The 20,947-nt window shown below is 36.0% G+C and overlaps 1 protein-coding gene across 12 annotated transcripts in view; it reads left to right on the top strand.

Annotated features, from left to right (window-relative positions):
• LOC115215131 (zinc finger CCCH domain-containing protein 10-like) overlaps positions 1 to 20,947 on the top strand; it is a 608,296-nt gene that overhangs the window by 397,539 nt on the left and 189,810 nt on the right. The window contains exon 4 of one of the 12 annotated variants that reach the window (XR_005000358.1): positions 12,859 to 12,905. The exons of the other annotated variants lie outside the window; for them this stretch is intronic. The gene's annotated coding sequence lies outside the window, so the exon portion shown is untranslated. Of the gene's footprint in view, positions 1 to 12,858; positions 12,906 to 20,947 lie in introns of those variants that run through there. 12 annotated transcript variants of the gene reach the window in all.

Consider the following 20,947-nt stretch of genomic DNA (forward strand, 5'->3'; position numbering starts at 1 on the left):
ACAGACATGCTGTCATCCTTCTGTGTTTTCTACTGCTACTATAGTCTCTGCTCTCTCAGAGCTAGCTAGGGATCATTCCACCTCTACTCAGGTGTTCCCAATCCACTTATCTTTCTTACTCTTTTCTCTTTTACTCTTTTACTTGTTTCAGTCATTTGACTGCGGCCATGCTGGAGCACCGCCTTTAGTCGAGCAAATCAATCTCGGGACTTATTCTGTGTAAGCCCAGTACTTATTCTATCGGTCTCTTTTGCCGAACCGCTAAGTGACGGGGACATAAACACACCAGCATCGGTTGTCAAGCAATGCTTGGGGTACAAACACTGACACACAAACATATACACACACACTTATATATATATACATATATGACAGGCTTCTTTTAGTTTCCATCTACCAAATCCACTCACAAGGAATTGGTCAGCCCGGGGCTATAGCAGAAGACACTTGCCCAAGATGCCACGCAGTGGGACTGAACCCGGAACCATGTGATTGGTTAGCAAGCTACTTACCACACAGCCACTCCTATTATTCTACATAGGCCCCTTGTTGTGTCCAATCCTTCAGCTTCTACATTAAACACTACACTCATTCATTACTCGGATGTTAGCCCTCTGGAATTTCACTCCTGCTTATGTTTTTTCAGCAGGTGTTGACTTGCCAAGGCTCAACAGGATATTAATGACGTCAATGTCACTGGTCTAGAAAGGCTTGCAAAGACCATGAGCATTGCCCCATCCTTCTAACACCACAGAAAATGTTTTGTTTAGTCCTCGGCTAACCTTACTGAGTAGATCTATCATTAAGCCTCTGTTGATGTCCCTCCTTCTCTTAGGTATTTCATATCTTGCACTACATTATGCAATCTGTTTTTCTCTTCTCAAGATGGCACAGCATAATTTAAGGATGGTTTGGGTGCCAGTTCTAGCAAGTTGATTGACCTCATAAAAGGGCTTGTGTTGATATTGGTGTAATTATTGGTATTAATATGATGGTGATAGTGGTGGTGATGGCTACTGGGTTGTTTATCTTCAGGTCAAGCTTGATCAAACAGATCTATGGTTAAAGGCATTCCACCTATGAGTATTCTGTCTTTTTAGAGTATATATAATTACATTATCTCACATATCCTTTTCTTATTGAAGACAGATTAATGTGATTTGATGGAAGCTCAACTGTTATTTTTTTCTAGCTCAAGAAACCCTGTAAATTCTTCTTTATTGCTTGTTGCTATTTAATCCCTGGGCAGCTCTAATCCATTACAGCTATAATCAAAAGTATTCCAGCTATGACCACTCATCTTAATAACGAACGATTGTAGGATAATGCAGTTCTTTTGTATCTTTTTCACCTTTTTTAAATATAGCTGGACGCCCTGAATAAGTGATACAAACTGTTTTAAAAAAAGGATCTAAATCAAAAGGATCCTTCATCAAAATTCTATTTTAATTTGTTTCAAACATCAGTTTACCAACAAAAAAGTTATTTTGCTAAATTCTTCTTTATTTCAAAATTAACTGAAACAAAAGCAGTGTATTTCAACTGATATTTGATAATGAAAGGGTTAAAGAAAATTTGTTTGCTGTTGCTAGCAGAGCAAGCAACTGTATAGAAGCTTCCTCATTGGCTGCTATTTCTTGTGTATTGCTGAACAATGCAGGGATTCCTTCATTATCTTGATAATTGTTGTTGTTGCTGCTGCTGTTGCTGTTGGTGATGATAGTGGGGGACCTTATTGATGTTGGTGTCTTGTTATTGTTCATAGCAGTGGTCACAGTGGTGATGGGTTGTATTTTATGTTGTTGTTGCTGGCGGTGGTGTTCATGGTTTTAATATAATCAGTTTAATTGGTTGAGCAAAGATAAACAATGCAGCCTATCCTTTATCCTTTGCTTTTATCCTCTCACAAATGCCGTGACAGGGTTGGTGGGGGTTGAGAAGTTAGTCAATGTATTGGTTAGTGGATGTTGTTGTTGTTGGTGTTGTTGACGTTATGGTAGTGGTGATAAAGATGGTGGTACTGTTGCTTGTATGTTGACAATTTAATTGGTTCTGCTGTGAGAATAACAGTATGGGTGAATGATGTTGTGGTGATGCTTATAGTGATAGCAAACCATATTGTAATTGTTGTTGATGCAGTAGAAGTGGTAGTGGTGGTGGTGGTCTGGCAATAATGTTGCTGTTGTTCATGAAGGTAAAGGCAATAGATTAAAAGTCTTAAGAGATTACAACAAAATGCCTTGTGGTATTTATATCAATGTTTTCGTGAATTCATAATTCTTGGGTGGTAGATTTGATCTGTCCCTCTGATTAAACCCTTTGTTACCATATTTCTGTTGGAATACACCACCTTTAGTTCACTTTGCAACCGGTTGGTTTTGGCTTCAGTCTCACAGCTGCAACAACTGGGATATGTGTCTTCTAGTAATACCTATTTCTTTTACTACCCACATGGGACTAAACACAGAGAGGACAAACAAGGACAGACAAATGGATTAAGTTGATTACATCGACCCCAGTGCGTAACTGGTACTTATTTAATCGACCCCGAAAGGATGGAAGGCAAAGTCGACCTCGGCGGAATTTGAACTCAGAACGTAGCGGCAGACAAAATACCGCAAAGCATTTCGCCCGGCGTGCTAACGTTTCTGCCAGCTCACCGCCTTATACGCCTTCTAGTAATACCCTGAGCCAATCAATGCTCTGTGAATCAATTTGGTTGATGAAAACTGTGAGGAAGCCTATTATGTGTGTGTGTATATATGTCTGTCTGTATTTGTTCTGCACCACTACTTGACAACCAGTGTTAGTTTCTTTATGCACCAGTAACTTAGCAGTTTAGCTAAAGATATCAACTGAATGAATTCCAAACTTAAAAATTTAGTACTGGTGTTAATTTTTAACTAAACCCTTCAAGATGTTGCCACAGTGTACTCTCATTCCACTGACATAAACAAGTAAGTTAGATAAAGGTTAAGATCATCTTGAAATTTATACCATAGAACCAGGGACAGTCTCAGGTAGGTTGCTATAAAAAAAATAGTTAGTGTAACCACCTAGTGCTTGCATTGCTTTTAGCAGAGTTTACTTTGTTGCAAGTATTTGGGCCCCATCTTCAGTTTGATGATGCTATCTTCCCTTTCTCCAACCAGTCTCAGAAACCCTGAAAAAAAGTAAAAAGTTTCATGAGCACTAACCTTTCCTCTCTAAATGAAAAGCAACTTCATTTTTTTTGAGCTGACAGCACAGATAGCAGACAGGTTTGATAGAATATGTAATGGTTGTTGTATCTTTGGTTTTACTGGTGGTGCTGCTGCTGCTGGTAGTGCTAGTGGTTTTGGTGGTGGTTTGGAGATAATAGGGTCTGGGAAGCTGGTGGCACTCTAGTTTGGGTAGGTTTGATTCTTTACTTTCAAAACAGTAGGCATTGTCAGTATAGATAGATGTGTGTTTGGGCAAAAATTAATTAGTCTTTCCTTTTTGTATATGTATTCTGCTTGTTATTTTTAGAGGATGATGTTACTTGTCATACTGTGGTCTCATGAATAAATATTGTTGTTACTAGTTGTAGTCAGGGCCAGATTAGGCTATTAAACAAAGTAATCACATGCTTAAGACAAGAAGGCAAAGTGGGTGGCGGGGGGGGGGCTACCAAATAGATTTTTCCAGTGCTAGATACCACTGTGAAAATGGTGAATTATAAACTTGCTGGGTTTCTTTTTTTATTGGATAAAAAAGTTTAACATTTCATTTTCTTTTTACCCCTTGTTGTCCTAGTTATAAGTAATTTGCTGATATTGCCTGTGGCTATTTACTTTTAAAGAAATATAATTTAAAGAAGGACATATTTGGTATAGTTGTGGGAAAGTCTAGCCTGGAGGTCTGGGACAAAAATTGCATTGTAAGTTATTATTTTGTGTTCAATTCTTATTACATTTTAATGCCTTGTCAGTTAGACAGTGAGAAGGTTGAAGGGTCACTATTGTTGGTGTTAAGCTTAAAGCATCAGTTGAACCTGTTTGTAGCATTGCCATTCTGCTGTGTATGTGGACTAAAAGTATGTTATGAAGAAACCATGCTGGTGATATAGTTCCAATCCCTGATTGAGTCACATTATTTAAACTTGTTTCTCATACTTTTCTATCTCGCACTCGTAGCTATCATGCAACATTTATTCATTTATTTTGGCAGAGGAGTGACCATGCCTTTGCATGTCCTCCCTAGCAGTTGAGCTTCGATGTGCCTGATGATTTGATCTGAGCAAGTACAGATTAGCATTGTCTGTAGGGAAGTGAAAGAATTCAAGTGAGATTAGTTAGTTAGGTAGTTAATTTTTTGGCTCAAAAAGCAAAAAAGCAAGGCCATATAGGGGGACATGGAGTTATGTACAGGGTGGTGTTCATGTAAAGAGTTCAGGCCACTTGTGGTCAAGGGAGACTTTGAACCGAGTGGTTGTCGGCATCTTCACCATCTCGTCCGGCAGCTTAAGATGCAGAGGTAGACAGTGAAATCGAAAACACATGTTTCTAACCCAGTTGGTAGACAGCAGTGTTAGAACTGGGTAACATGATAGAAGTGATAACCAAAGACCTAGTCTTCAACAATATAACAGTGCATCAGTATTTTTGCAGGAGAAAAGTTGTTGATGAGGAAAAAGCTATTTGCTATTAAAACTACTACTACTACTACAACTACCATTGCTGCTGTTGGTGCTGTCTGTAATACGCTTTCAAGGAAGTCATCTTAATATGATGGTGGTGGTGGTGGTGATGGTGGTGGTGGAGCTATATGGAAAAAGAAAACAAGATTAACATGGACATTTGGGCCTGTTAAAATAACACTAGATTATTTAGCCTAGTGTTGACTAATAAATAATTGATTTGGCTGTCATTATCACTGTTGTTGTTGGTGTTGTAAATGGTTACTGTCTTTTTTCCTTTTGGTTTATTCATTTTTTCTATTTATTTTTTTATTTATTTATTTATTCTTTTTGGTGTTGCATCTTGTTACAGAAACTGATTATACTGTTACCACTTCCATCACAACCACCACTATCGCAACTACTACTATTTCTATTACCACGACTACTACTTATACTATTACCATTGCCATCGCCACCACCACTACTGCTGCTATTGTTGGTGTTTTTTTAACAGACTTCTTCTAAAAGACTTTCCAAGTATCTAGAGCTGCGTTACTCAGAGTGTCTGATTTCCTTATTTGAAAAGTAGTAGGTTGCAATATCAGCGGCATCTGGCTGCTATTTCTTGCAGGCAAAGAGCAATCATGTAAAAGGCTTGTCTCTGCTATTGTTGATGTTAAGAGGTCAATTGGGTCGTTGTTATTGTGATGGGTTGGTTGTGAGCCCCTCCTACAAATTTCAGTGGAAAATGTCATCCACCATGGTTAGTGGGTGGATGGGTGGTGGACCACTGACCAGCAGATATCCATTGTAGCTGCTGGTAAATAGTCTAGGAGGGTGATGGAGCATCCAGGGAGGATGGTGGTGTTTATGGCAGTCATGTTAGATTATTCAAATTGGTTTCCCATCTCTCTCTCTCTCTCTTTCTCTCTCTCTTCCTGCCAGCCTGCAGTCACACACACACACGTATGCATGCACATCTTTTAGTCTTTCATTTGTTTCAGTTCAAGAAATGCAGCTATGCTAAGATATTTACTTTACTCTTTTACTCTTTTACTTGTTTCAGTCATTTGACTGTGGCCATGCTGGAGCACCGCCTTTAGTCGAGCAAATCGACCCCGGGACTTATTCTTTGTAAGCCCAGTACTTATTCTATCGGTCTCTTTTTGCTGCCGAACCGCTAAGTGACGGAGACGTAAACACACCAGCATCGGTTGTCAAGCGATGTTGGGGGGACAAGTACACACACACACACACACAAACATACACACACACATACATATATATATATATATATAATATATATATATATATATATATATACACATATATACGACGGGCTTCTTTCAGTTTCCGTCTACCAAATCCACTCTCAAGGCTTTGGTTGGCCCGAGGCTATAGTAGAAGCCACTTGCCCATTTTTTTTTTTTTGCCAAACCTCTAAGTTGTAGGGATGTAAGCAAACAAAAACTGGCAGTCAAGTGTTGGGAAGGCAGACAAACACAAAGACACACACACGCACATATGTATGCATATACACGCACACTAGAGGACATGGAGAAACCAACATCAATGGGGTCAAGAACAAACACAGACACGCACATGGGGATGTAAATAAACCAACACTGGGTGTCAAGCCATGGAGAGGAGGAAGCCAAACACAAAGACACGCACATATACACACGTACACCTAAATTGTTTTAGTGTTTGTTCAGCCCTAGGTCAGCCCTTATGCAAACCTGTGATCAAACAGCTCTAACAATGACAATTCTGTGTTTTTGAATGTCAAGAATTACATGACCAAGCAATCATCATCATTATATTTCGACGAGGTCAACTTTACTTTTCATCCCTTTTGGCATTGATAAAATACTAATTGAACACTAGGGTCAATGTAAAATTGTTGCCCTTGTGGCAAAATTTGAAACTATTATTATTATTATTATTATTATTATTATTATTATTGTTGTTTATTTATTTGTTTCTTTATTTAAGGTTGTAACTTGCAGTTAGAGGGAAATTTTACTGTTTTTCTTTGTTGTAGGTCGAGTCACTGTATAGAAGCCCCCCCTCTTAATTCTAGTGAAGTGATACATTCATTCACACCCATGAACCTGTTTTCATTTACCTGCATTTCTATACACACCAGCACTCAGTGGTTTATATTATGTTGAACTATGAGTAAAGATGAATTCTAATATTTCAACAAGGTACCCCACCACACACATACACACTCACACACACACTCACACTACCTTGGGAAGAGAAGGTACAAAGAAATATTATGTTGCAAATAAGACAACAAGTCAATGTAATTCTGTATTTCTACTAATAACATATGTTAGAATGAACCTTCTCTCTTGGCACACAAACTTGTTTTACAAATGTTGCAGCTACCTACTCTAACCCTATAAACCCAATCAATAAAGTCTAACAGTGACTTTATTTACTTATTTATTTAGCTATCGCATTTAGTTGATAATTGGATTTAATTCAGCTTGAATTCTTCTATTTCTTTTTAGAATAGACACATGCTCTAACATGTAGTACCATTATAAAGTCCTTAAGCAAATTTAATTTATACAAATTTAAAGTTGCACTTAGACTTTATATTAACTCTGTGTACGTCATCATCATCATCATCATATTCTTCATTATCATCATCATCATCATATTCTTCATTATCATCATCATCATCATCATCATATTCTTCATTATCATCATCATCATCATCATCAGTTCAATGTGTGTATTCCATGCTGGTGTTCTTTGGATGGTTTTCCAGCATATATCCAGTCTAAGAGTTATATTAGTTTCCAGTGTCTGCTTGCTAGGTTTCTATGGTTAGATGCCTTTCCTAAAGCCAATATGCCCTTAACCCTTTTGTTACCAACCCGGCTGAAACCGGCTCTGGCTTTGAGTACAAATTTCTTGTTTTCATAAGTTTTGAATTAAAATCTTCCACCAAACCTTAGTCACAATTTATGTCCCTAACACTAGCTGAATGATAACGAAGTTATTTTACTAAATTCTTTGTTATATTTAATGTAATTGAAAGAAATACAGAGATTCTCAAACTAAACACAGTAACAAAAGGGTTAATAACACCAGCTACTCTTCCTAACATCAAAATGTATATGTGTATATACATGTGTGTGTGTATATAAGTATATATACATACATTTCACTTCCTATTTAAATGTTGTTTTTGTTTATGCATACATTGTATGATCTACACACCAGAAGAAGAAATTAAATGGTATGGTGTTCATGGTGGAATATCTCTGATGGTTTTTTGGTATACAGTTATGAAGACAGAATGACATTTATACTTGGAATAAAAGAAAAAAGAGAGACACTTTGAAAGGGGTCGTCTACATATGGATGTTCTGAAGTAAAGTATTTGAGTAGATTGAATTGTGTAATCTAAGACATATAAATATAAGTATTCCTTTGTTTATTGGTGCTTTTTAGTATAAGGAATATAGATGTGGTTATGTATGTATGAAAATATGTGTATGTTTGTGTATGTACATATTTCTATGTACATACCTATTTACATGTGTGTGTGTGTATACATACACACACACACAATCACTTATAAGCTCTTTCTCTCTTATATAACTGTTATGTATATGTGTGTACATAATTACTTATTAGTTCACTCTCTGTCTCTCTCTTCCTCATATATATATCAAATGTATAAAGTGAATGACTTGAATAGTTGACCTCAGTCAGTCTAGTTAGACAAAAGACTGCACTTGCACACCTGCAGCAAATCACTTTCTTCCATTCCGTTTGTGTTGCCCTCAAACTAGTACTGACAATAATAGTCATCACTGAACAGAAATTCAAACAATTACTGGAAGGAATTATCAATTTTGGCCATCTCTTTCTAGATCTGAAGATGATAAGAACTATTTTTATCAAGAGATCATATCACTATTAATAATTTCCTTTTCACTTGGCACACAGCCAGATAATTTTGTTAGCATTAAAAAAACAAAAAAAAAATTAATAATCTGAAAAAAATTATCAATTGAAATGACAAAAGTATATTCATATTGCCACCAATGGATAAGACAATACACCAGGTAGGATTTGAACACTGATCAGTTGTCATTCTTGTCTATTTCATTTTCATTGAAAACTGTCGCATAGCTGTGTAGTGCATAAGTTCTGCGTATTTAAATATGTAGTGTATATGTGTGTATATATGTCTGTGTACATTATATGTGAATATCTCTGATATATATTTATGTCATTTGTGAGTATGTGTGTACAAATATATATATATATATATATATATATATATATATATATATATATATACACACATATATATATATATATATATGTGTATGTATATATATATATGTATGTATTATATACATCTTGGGAGATTGAGGGATTAAATGCAACGTAATACAGAATATATAAAACATGTGTTATATAGCTAATTCTACAACTATTTGTTTGAAAACATTTGTTTTGAAGAAGGCAATAGTGTGAAAACATTTGAATGTTGCGATATAAGAAATACATAGTATATATATGTTATTCTTAAGCTCCAGTGTATATATGTGCGTGTGTGTATACACACACACATTCACACACACACACAAATATGAAACAGAACAACATAGACAAATACAGATATATCAAATACCATGCTACAAAAATTCTTAGTTTATTAAAATTATTTTCACCTGTAGTGAATGTGTCACAACTCTTGAATGGCAGTAGAGACCAGCTCCATATGAGAAGAGGAGATAACCTTCAGAATAAAGTTTCCAAATGTGACATACCTTTAAGAAAAAGGACAAGTTTATGAATCTGGAGATCAGAGGACAGTCACAGACACATGTTATGTATTTCTGTCATATATATTTGAGACAGAATTCCTGCTTAAGTTTATTTCACATAAGTCTGGAATCGTGGTTATTGTCAGATTTGTTCACTTTCCTTGTTCTTTTGAAATTTTTAGGCCTTTTTCTTTTTCTTTTTTTCTTTTACTTGTTTCAGTCATTTGACTGCGGCCATGCTGGAGCACCGCCTTTAGTCGAGCAAATCGACCCCAGGACTTATTCTTTGTAAGCCCAGTACTTATTCTATCGGTCTCTTTTTGCCGAACTGCTAAGTGACGGGGACGTAAACACATCAGCATCGGTTGTCAAGCAATGCTAGGGCGACAAACACAGACACACAAACACACACACACATACATATATATATATACACAACAGGCTTCTTTCAGTTTCCGTCTACCAAATCCACTCACAAGGCATTGGTCCGCCCGAGGCTATAGCAGAAGACACTTGCCCAAGATGCCACACAGTGGGACTGAACCCGCAACCGTGTGGTTGGTTAGCAAGCTACTTACCACACAGCCACTCCTGCGCCTATAGTATTATTAGTATTATTTGTTTTTAGTATTATTTGTTTTTTCTTTAACCATAATAATCTTAGCTGATAGAAGTTTTTCATACTACTGCATTCTTTATGTGTGGCTCTGCCCTTAATATTTATACACAGGTGTGGCTGTGTGGTAAGAAGTTAGTTCCCAACTGCATGACTCTGAGTTCACTTCCTCAGCATGGCACCTCAAGCAGGTTTTTTCTACAAAAGCTCAGGTTAACCAATACCTTGTGAGTTGATTTGATACACAGAAACTGAAACACGTCCATTATCCATATCTATATATCTGTGTGTGTTGCCTCCAGCACTGCTTAACAACCAGTTTTAGTTTTTGTTTACTTTCACATAACCTAACAGTTTGGTTATAGGATACTGACAAAATAAGGGCCAGGCTTATTAAAAAAATTAGCACTGAAGTCAATTTGTTTGAATAAAACCCTTCAAGGTGCTGTCCCAGCATATCCACAGTCAAATGACCCGAAGCAGGTAAAGGTATAAAAGATACTGGGCGAGAAGAAACAAACACTAATTAGACAGAATGAATGTGACAGAGAGGAAGAGAGAGAGAGAGTCGGGGGGGGGGTAACTTAGAGAGACTAGGGAAAGAGAGAGAGACCCAGTAAACAGTAAGTTCTTTCTCTGATCTCCACCTCTATCTCCAGTATATAGCATTTGCAAAGAACCACTGCCCCACCCACCCCCCACCCCACCCGTTCAAATGTGAATCTTTTATTTATTTATATTTTCTTTTGTTTGGTGTGTTTGGAAATGATTTCCCACACTCCCATTCAGAACTAATGTGATCACTTTACACATCATCTTTCTCTTCGTCTGCTTCTATTATCCTCTGTTTCCTCAAATGTCTGTTATCCCTTCATTGTTTACTTTTTGGCTGGTGGTGGTGGTTATGTCAGTGTGTTATACCATTTCAAACAGACTAACAGACAGACTACGACCACGCCCACACTGCACTCCCCACTTTCACTTTGCAGTTTCCTGCTTATTATATTCTGTTATTATTTCCTGGTTATTTCTTTACTGTTGTTATTTGTTTTTACCCTTTTGTTTGATAAAGATTCCTCCACCCCACCCCACCCCACCCTCACTTTGTTATATTTTACCCTTTTTTCTGCCTCCTATGTTTTGGCTCCTTGTTGTGACCAATAAAAGAAATCATCATTGTTTTTATATTATTGTTATTAGGACAGTGAGCTGTCAGAATCAATGGAGCATCATAAAAATTTTGTTGGTGATATTTGTTCTGTTCCAACTCTTTACATTCTGAGTTCAAATCCTGCTGAGGTCAGGTTTGCCATTCATCCCTTTGGAGGAAGCAGTGTGAGGGATGACTGAATCATTAGCATATCAGAAAAAATATCAGTGACACTCTTTTTTTTTATTCTTTTACATTCTGAGTTCAAATCTCATTGAGGTAGACTTTGCTTTCTATCCTTATGTGATTTATGCAATTAACTTAACTCCTTCCCTCAAAATTGCTGGCCTTGTGTTTAAATTGGAAAGAATTATTATTATTATTATTATTATTATTATTATTATTGAAGATGGCATGCTAGCAGAATCATTAGCTTGTGAGACAAAATGCATTTCATCCATCTTCACATTCTGGGTTCAAATCCATTTCTTTACTACCCACAAGGGGCTAAACACAGAGGGGACAAACAAGCACTGACAAATGGATTAAGTCGATTATATCGACCCCAGTGCGTTACTGGTACTTATTTAATCGACCCCGAAAGGATGAAGGGCAAAGTCGACCTCGGCGGAATTTGAACTCAGAACGTAACGGCAGACGAAATACGGCTAAGCATTTTGCCCGACGTGCTAACGTTTCTGCCAGCTCGCCGCCTTTTCTGGGTTCAAATCGTGCCGAGGTCGACTTTGCTTTTCATCCTTTTATAGTTGTTAAAATAAGCATTGGTTGAGCGTCGGTGTTGATGTAGTTGGTTTACCCCCACCCGCCGAATTGCTGGGCCTTCTGCTAATATTTGAAATCATCATCATTATTATTATTATTTAAGGTGATGTGCTGACTAAAAAATTAGCATGCCAAAGAAAATGTTTGGTGGCATTTCATTCATCTTTACATTCTAAGTTCAAATTCCACTGTGGTGGGCTTCGCTTTCCATCTTTCACGATCACTAAAACAAGTACCAGTTCAGTATTGGGGTCAATGTAATCAACTTCTCCCTCTCCTCAAAAACTGCTGGCTCTGTGTCAAAATTTGAAGCCATTGCTATTATCATCATCATTGCTGTTATTATTGTTATTATTATTATTATTATTATTAGTAGTAGTAGGAGGAGGAGGAGGAGGAGGAAATTTTATTAATTCCTTTGATCCTTGAATTAATTGTTTTCTTCCTTATACCATATTGGACAGAGGCAGCATGGGGAAAGGGAATTACCCTTTGTTTATTGTCCTATTAATGGTTATTTCTCTTTTTGAAGGTCCCAGAAGGTTGGGTTTGTCTTTTATCGTCAGAATCATTATCATTAGCATTATTTCTGTTCTCTGAAATTTTGTATTTATTTTGGAATTGGAAATGTTGGACAGGGAAGAGGTTGATTGATGTAAAGCATTACCCACATCCTATTGTCTCCTTGTGGATCAAGAGTGAAGTAATTCATGTTTGCTGTTGTTCATCCCTAGTTTGGCCAACTGCAGTTGAGCAGATGATATATTGAAAGACATTTGAGCCCTGACTGTCCTATCTTTTACTATTTTGCCTGGAACACAGGACTACATTATCTAATGAGTCTCTTTTTAAGATGCTAAAGATATGATTTGAGAGAGATTCGGCTGTATTTCTTGCAGTTTGAGGGACCATACAGAGGCAACATGTTCTCTCATAATGCTTTTGGTGTAAGATGAATGGTAGTAAAGAAGAAGTCCTCAGAGCTGTCAGTTGCAGAAGGGAGGTTATTGTAATAAGGGCCCAAAATGATTTATGAGAGATTCACCCTTGTAAGGTTTAATTTTGGGCCAAGACCAATGGTAGCATGTATGAAATCATTTTAGGAATCAAGGGTAGTACCATCTTGTGGTATGTGGTCATCCAAATTTAAGGATATCTTTCTTTTTATTTGTTTTTACCATAAGCCGCAACTTGTTGAGGAGGAAATGGGCAATTGATTAAATCAACCTCAGGGGTTGACTGATACTATTTTACCAGCCATAAGAGGATGTCAAATAAATTCAAACCTCAACCAGTATGTAGGCAACTGTAGTTAAATCCATGCTTGACCTTGGGTCATCTGGAGTCATCTCCCCTGGTCACATCGTTAACAACGAGGTGGTGCTCGTGAAAAGGGAATAAAAAGGCGAAGAGAAAGGGAGCAGCCTTTTTTGCCTCACAGGCAGCTTGCTTCTAACTGCTTCATCCCACTCTCTGCTACTAGACTACCCACGCTGATTTGAATCGAGCGAAATCCTCTATACCAGTCATGGAAGGCGGCAAGACAAAAATCCTTTTTGTTCAACTTCTGTTCTGTAAAAATGTTACATGTTCATGCTGCATACGAGTGCTCTCCTCCCAGGTCGGAATAAACGTACCATGTTCACGAAGGCCTCAAAAACTCACACAAATTGTTGTTGTCTTTCATCGAATTAACTCTTACAGCTATCGAAGGATTACCGGATATTTGATCAAAATTAGTGGGCTTTATTTAATTCCACTAAAAGTATTTGAACTCGGAACAAAAAACAGGCATAACTAAAATAACTACCAAGTAATGTTTAGTCTGGCACTCTATGAATTTGGTAGATCAATGTTTTACTGATTTTTGTGTATGTGTGGAATAGGAGCTCGACTGCTTTGTAAGGTCAGGAAAGAAAAATATGGCTACTAGTATGCATGCGGTGGCAAAAAGCTGAAGTGATCAAGTTAACTGAGCAATTCATAGAGAAAAAGGTTGCATTGTCTTCACAGTATCAATGGCCTACAAACTAGGGCCTACAAACTCCATCTATAGGAAACATTGGTCAATGTACTCTCAGATATACTATGGCCATGACTGAAATGTCTTAAATCACAGGTCTGAGTGAATGAATGTGTTTTGTGTAAAATATTAAATGCTAAAGACTGGTATTCAATTTTAATACTGTCTCTTTATTTATTTACTTATTTATTCATTATTATCATTATTATTATTATTATTATTATTTTTATGTGAAAGGAAAATTAACAATTGACAAATATCCTATGTCTTTAGTAATGTACATATTGAAAAGACAATGTTTTAATACAGGCTAAGAGCTTATCATACAGCGTAATTACCTATATGAAAGCAAAGAAATAAGAAAGTAATTTTTTGATAAAGCATAGCATAAGAAAATCCATTATACTAGAAATGTATTTTGTTTGTTTGTTTTTTTTTTTCTTTTGTGTTTGTTTTTATCTAAGAGCAATAGTCAAACACATTATTTAGATAACACATTCATTATTCCGATAACACATTCTTCAAAAATTCGAAATGGCTAATAAGAATTTGTACAAACAAGATCAGACAAATTCTAAAGCATCTAACCATTGACACGTGTTTAAACAATGTAATAAACTTACTCAACTAGTAATGTTTCCTCTTTGACTAAGCAAACTCTGTTTTATGTCTGACTTACTTTAGAAAATTCAATTAAAATCACTGAGTTTTATTTTAGAATACAAAGTTCACAAAATCAAATAAGTTTGTGTGCAGTGTGAGGAGAAGTGAATTCTAGTATTTGTGATCAGGGTGGCCCTTTGAGAGAGAAGAAATCAAGGAGTGTGTTGGAGGGATGGGTGTGAATAGGGTTGGAGAATGTAAGGAAATCGGAAGGTGAGGAGTTAGTGCGGATGGTTAGAAGAGGTCACAACCAAGACACTGTGATGAAGAGAAAAGGAAGTGCACAGAGAGCTGAGAAGATTAGGAGTTAGAAGAGTTGAGATAAAGAATTGTGTTTGTGTATGCTTGTGTGTGTGTGTGTGTGTGTGTACATATATATACTCATATATATATATATATATATGAGTATATATGTACACACACATATATACATACACATACACTCTTGTATGCATGTGTGTGTGTGTGTATATATATATATATATATATATATATATATATATGTATATATATATATATATGTATATATATATATATATATATATATATATATATATATGTACATATATACAGGTATATGTATGTGTGTGTGTATACACACACACACACACACACACACACACACACACACAGTACTTAAATGCAGAGGCTGTGAAGATGAGAGAACTGAAAAAGAATTAATATTTAGAACAGTTATCTATCTTTATATTATATTTATGCAGTCAAGCACAACTACATATACACTAGTGTATATTTATATACATATAGCGTATATATATATATACTGAATGAACTTACAAACATAGCAACACATTGTTCAGGACTTGTACAGAAGACAATTACAAAAAAACAATTGAGAATAAAGACGTGGGCGGTAGGATGTCTACCCAGACAATTCTCAGACATTCAAATCTAGAAATAGACACATTGGTACAAGAATTTGGAAAACTTACTCTGAATAACATTATGTGACATGAGACAATTTTATACAAGATTTCCCTTACAATATCTGCATCAATGTTTTATCTAAATGTGACAGTTTTGAGAGGGCACTAGTCTACTTGCTGAAGTTTTAAGGAATCATATTTCATCACTAGCATTGCACTATGTTCCCGAAAAAGTCATTTGATTGTCTATCTCCTTGTTTCCTAAAAACTTTAGTTGTACACTGCTGCTACTAGTGCTATACTGAATAAACATTTGAAAGTAATGTGTGTAATAAGTAGCTATTATTTATGAAAATAGTAAATTGAGGCCATGATGATGATGATGATGATGATGTAGTTTATTGTTATCTATCATTTACTTTTCCTTTCTGTGTTACAGTTGTTGTTTGACTCCAGCTAAGCCTTTATCTAGCAGGCATATGATCAATGGACTTATAGTCATGTCTTTTGTTATTAATCATAATTCATCTAAGACTATAATGATAGTCTTAGATGCATTATGGCAATCGTGATCACATTATCATTATTATTAATCTGTTTCCTTATTGAGACAATAGAGGGTGATTTAAGAGAGATTTGGATGTTATTTGTTTCACTGACCACACAGAAACCACTCTCTTCTGTTCTCCTTCATTGGCGTCCCTTGTTTCTAAAGAATTTGGTCATAAATTGGCAGAGAAAGGGGTCTGCCACTTTTTATTCATTTATTTATTTTGCACATCAGATGCACATGAGAGGTGAATTGACTTTCACCACTAATTGGAACCAGTTCAATTTCAACCTGCTTGATGCTTAATTAATCCTTTAATTAATGTGCACTTGAAGCATGTGAAATTGCCAATACACTATTAAGCACTAAATTTATCTCATCTGAACTATTGTAAGCTGTTAATAATTATTTCTTACTTCAGTATCACGTCGGTTTCTGATTTGGACACAAGGCCAGCAAATTTGAGAGGAAGGGAGATTAGTTGATACCACTGAACCCCCCCCCCCAAGTTCTAGGCTGACACTTACTTTCTTGATACCAGAACAGATGCTTAGATTTGCATAATAATAATACAAGAATTGTTTTTTTTTTCTTTAGATCTAAATCAATTTAACGATGATGAAAAGTACTGTAGATCCCAACACTAATCTCAATATTAATTAATACAGTTGAATGAAGATTACAATTAGCATTTAATTTATCAACTGACTCCAGTGAGATTTGGCTTTTGAAGTATACAAACTGTACAAAATCAAATGCTATCTAGCAATGGGTAGTTTTAATTTCTGTTCTTAGGAGTTGGCTGATCTTGGAAACTCCGCTAATCTGGCTCCCCTTAGCCCCCCCCTTCCCCAGTTACCAACCCATTACACTTGTACTGCACTAATAATTATGCCTAGTTCTTTCTTCTCTTCCCTGAACATGAATCTTTGGAACTTTCCATTCACTCCTGCCTTTCGTACAGGTGTTGACCAACAACAGTTCAAATAGAATATTAACAGCATTAAATTTTTTGATACTAACCCGCCTGAGCCGACCCTTGGTTCTATGACACAAACTTGCTCTTTACAGACACCAGCTTAATAATGAGAAAGTTATTTTTTACTAAATTCTTTGTTATTTTAAAAACTAATTGAAACGAAGTGTATATCAACGGTTTGAATGACAGTTTTTAACATCATTTCTAGGTAACTGAAAAATTTTAAACTTCGTATACTGGTAGAATGTGTTTATAAATCATCTTTTTCTCTTGGCTTTATTGAGAAAATTCTATAGTTTGTAAGATATTTGTTTTTTTCTTCAATTTGTGCAATTTCAACCAATCACTGGCATCTATTGAGGTAAAAAAACATTCTGTGCTGCATGAATATGTCCCTCGTTTAAGAAACAGATTGGGTTTATTTACATTTGTGAAGAAAAAAATGATACCTTCTCCCCACCCCTAACCCTACCCTAAATCAGATTGAAATGCAATAGATCGATACTAGGGTCATAATTATGGGTGACAATTTCATATGACACCGCTAGAAAAAACTGCCGTTCAAACCAAAAAGATCCCAACAGAAATATGGTAGCATCAAAAGGATTAAATTCACTGGTCTTGGAGTGCTTACAAAGGACATGGGTACTGCAAGTAAAAACGAAGTTGGGTGAATACTGTTTCTGCTGACTAACTATTTGTATACTCTCTAAACAGGTTGTCATTTGGAAGGACATCCAACTATAGTACAATACACACCTGTAACTCGTTGGATCTTGCCGAACTGGTCTAGCCCTTTCTGCATGGAAGATGGACATTAACAAATGATGATGATAAAAATAACAAGGTACCACACTGCTGGTATTACCAGGTGATCTATTGGTTCAATTCACTTTACATGTAATTCTGATATAAGTGCTAAACTGGCAGAGTTGCTTGAGGATCTGATAAAAGGATTTGTGACTCTCTTCATGGTTACTGGATTTGCTCAATATAATAGTCAAATCTATTTAGTGTTGGTATGGTAGGTGACAACCTAGATGATCATGGCTCAAATGTTTTCTTATATGTCTGTTGGGATCGGTTGACTTGGGGCTAAAAACAACAACAGCAATCCACAACAATTATATTTACATATCATAACAATACTTAAGTGTGTGCATCTGGATCTCTACGTGTGTTTACCGTGTGTACTTTTTAAATAGCCTTTTGTCTTGGCGTAATTTGTTTTTGTTATTGTTTTTGTCCTTTCCTATCACACTTTAGGCTTTTCTCTCTCTATCTCCTGCCCTACTTGCTCTCCCTTCCATTCCTACTGCCACTCTCTCTCTCTTTCAGTTTCTCTCTCTCCCCATCTCATATACCCACCCCCTCTTGTTTCGCCCCCTTCCCCTATCACATCATATTAGTTTTTGTCTACTTTTGGATGTCAAACATCACTTTAGTCTGTATTCAGAATATTTGCTTGGTCACCATATAAAAATTCTACTTCATTATTATTATTATTATTATTATTATTATTATTATTATTATTATTATTATTATCATTATTATTTATTTATTTATTTATATTATTTTATTATTCTTTGGCAGAAATCCAATCCTTTCTCCTCCAAGTCTGTGCAAATATATATTAAGTAGAGAAGTTTTCACCAGTATTGGTTGGGTGGGTGGTTGGTTTGAGGTGGTGGGCATTAATGGCTGTCGGGTAATGGTAGTAGTAAGAGGTGGTGTTGAAATTTTTGGTAATGCTTCTAGAGATATTTATTGTGGCTAGTTTTAGAGTGTTTTTTTTTGTTGTTGTTGTTGCATATGGTGTCAGTGATATTACTTTTGTAATCTCACCCACCACTTGCACTCACACTCACCCATACCCTATCACCACACCTAAAGAAACTGTTGCTGCTGCTTTTAAATCGGTAATGATGTTGGTAGAGATGATGATATTAGTAGTAGTAGTGGTTGTGATGGTGATGGTAGTTAATGATGGAGGTAGTGGTAGTAATCATGGTGGTTTTGGTAGTAGTAGTTATACTGATGATGAGTATTGCTGTACTGATAGTGGTGGTGATGGTAGTAGTACATGTGTTAGTCATGGTAGTGGTGGTGGCAATTGTTGTAATCATAGTAATTGTAGTAAAATTGATCAAGATTTTTATGACATTGCTGGTAATGATTATGTTGATAATGATATAGCAACTGTAGAGATGCTGTAACTGATGGTGATTGTGATAAATTGATCAAAATGTTGACGATAGTGATAGCGAGAATTTTAATTGTTGTTTAGCCCCAAGGTCAGAACCATTATCAGACAGACTCATTATCAAAGACTTTCTAACCATGGCCATCCATCTATCTTATTTTTTTCATTTTTCCTTTCTTTCCTATTACCATTAATTTCAAATATTATATTAACCATTTTATATTCTCCTTTAATTTGTAAGATAGTTGAGGATCTATTTTAAGGAAGATTCAGCTATCACTTCTAGCAAATTAAGTGGTTAATGACGTTGCTTGAACTCTCAGAATTGTTTCAGCAATTTCGTTTGTCTTTACATTCTGTGTTCAAATTCCGCCAAGCTCGACTTTACTTTTCATCCTTTCCTGATCGATAAACTAAGTACCAGTTGAGCACTATGGTTAATATAATCAACTTACTCCCACACACAAAATTGCTGGCATAGTGCCAAAATTTGAAGCCAATAGTGTTGCAACCATGTGAAGTTGAAGTACCCGCATTAAATCATAATGATGTGATGGTAATGATGATAAATGCCATCTTTTTTTATGGTGATTATGATGAAGGCTCTCTTGTTTGTAATAATTCATTTTTATGATTATGCTTCTTATTACTGGTTATCTTGTAGAATAGTTAAAATATGCTTTGCGGTATCCTCTCCCTCTTTATTATGATCAAGTCCCACCAAAATCAGCTTTGCCTTTCATCTCTTTGGGAAACAATAAAGCAAAGTATCAATCTTACCCACTGTTGCCTTACCCACTCTCCATGAAACTACTGGTCATGCACACGAGCAGAGCAGACAAAATCATCAGAGCATTGAAAAAAAATTGCCTTGCAGCGTTTGTTTTAGTTCTTTAAGTTCTGATTTCAAATCCCACTGAGGCTAACTTCACCTTTCATCCTTTCGGATTCGACAAAATAAAGTAGCAGTCAGTTACTGGGGGTTGATGCTATCAATTTACCCCACCCTTTGCTGCAAAATTGATGGCCTTCTACATCAATTAGAAGCCACAGTTATTAATATGATGATGATGGTGATGGTTTGTTATTACGCTAAAGCTTTTAGATTAAATTCTATTTCCAAACACTTCTATAATTGTAGCTTTAATTTTTTTTCATATATATATATATATATATATATATATATAATATATATATATATATTCCTTTGCTGTTCAGTTTTAAAATGCTGCCATCATTATAATCATCATCACTGTTGTAATCATAATAGTATGGGTGAAAGAGATGGGTGTGAGAGTGGCCATTAGGGTGCGGAGGTGATTTATTGACAGCCTGGACACCCTCCAAAATTGAGATGGCTTCATGAAGCTGTCAGAGCTGTTAATTCTAGGCTTATATCTATGTTGGTTCGTGTGTGTGTGTGTGTGTGAGAGAGAGAGAGATTGGGTGTGTTTGTGCATGGAAATTGTGGGGCAGAAAGAAGTAACAAGTCATATGTCCAAAGAAAACATTTTCTCCTTCAGCCTGATCTGACATTTCAGGTGGTGTGTATTTAATTGAACACACACACACACACACACACACACAGATTCATACATATACTCTGTGAGTGTACATACATTTACCTACATGCACACATTTTCATC

Source organism: Octopus sinensis, linkage group LG8 (genome assembly GCF_006345805.1).
Source record: "Octopus sinensis linkage group LG8, ASM634580v1, whole genome shotgun sequence".
Lineage (NCBI taxonomy): Eukaryota > Metazoa > Mollusca > Cephalopoda > Octopoda > Octopodidae > Octopus > Octopus sinensis.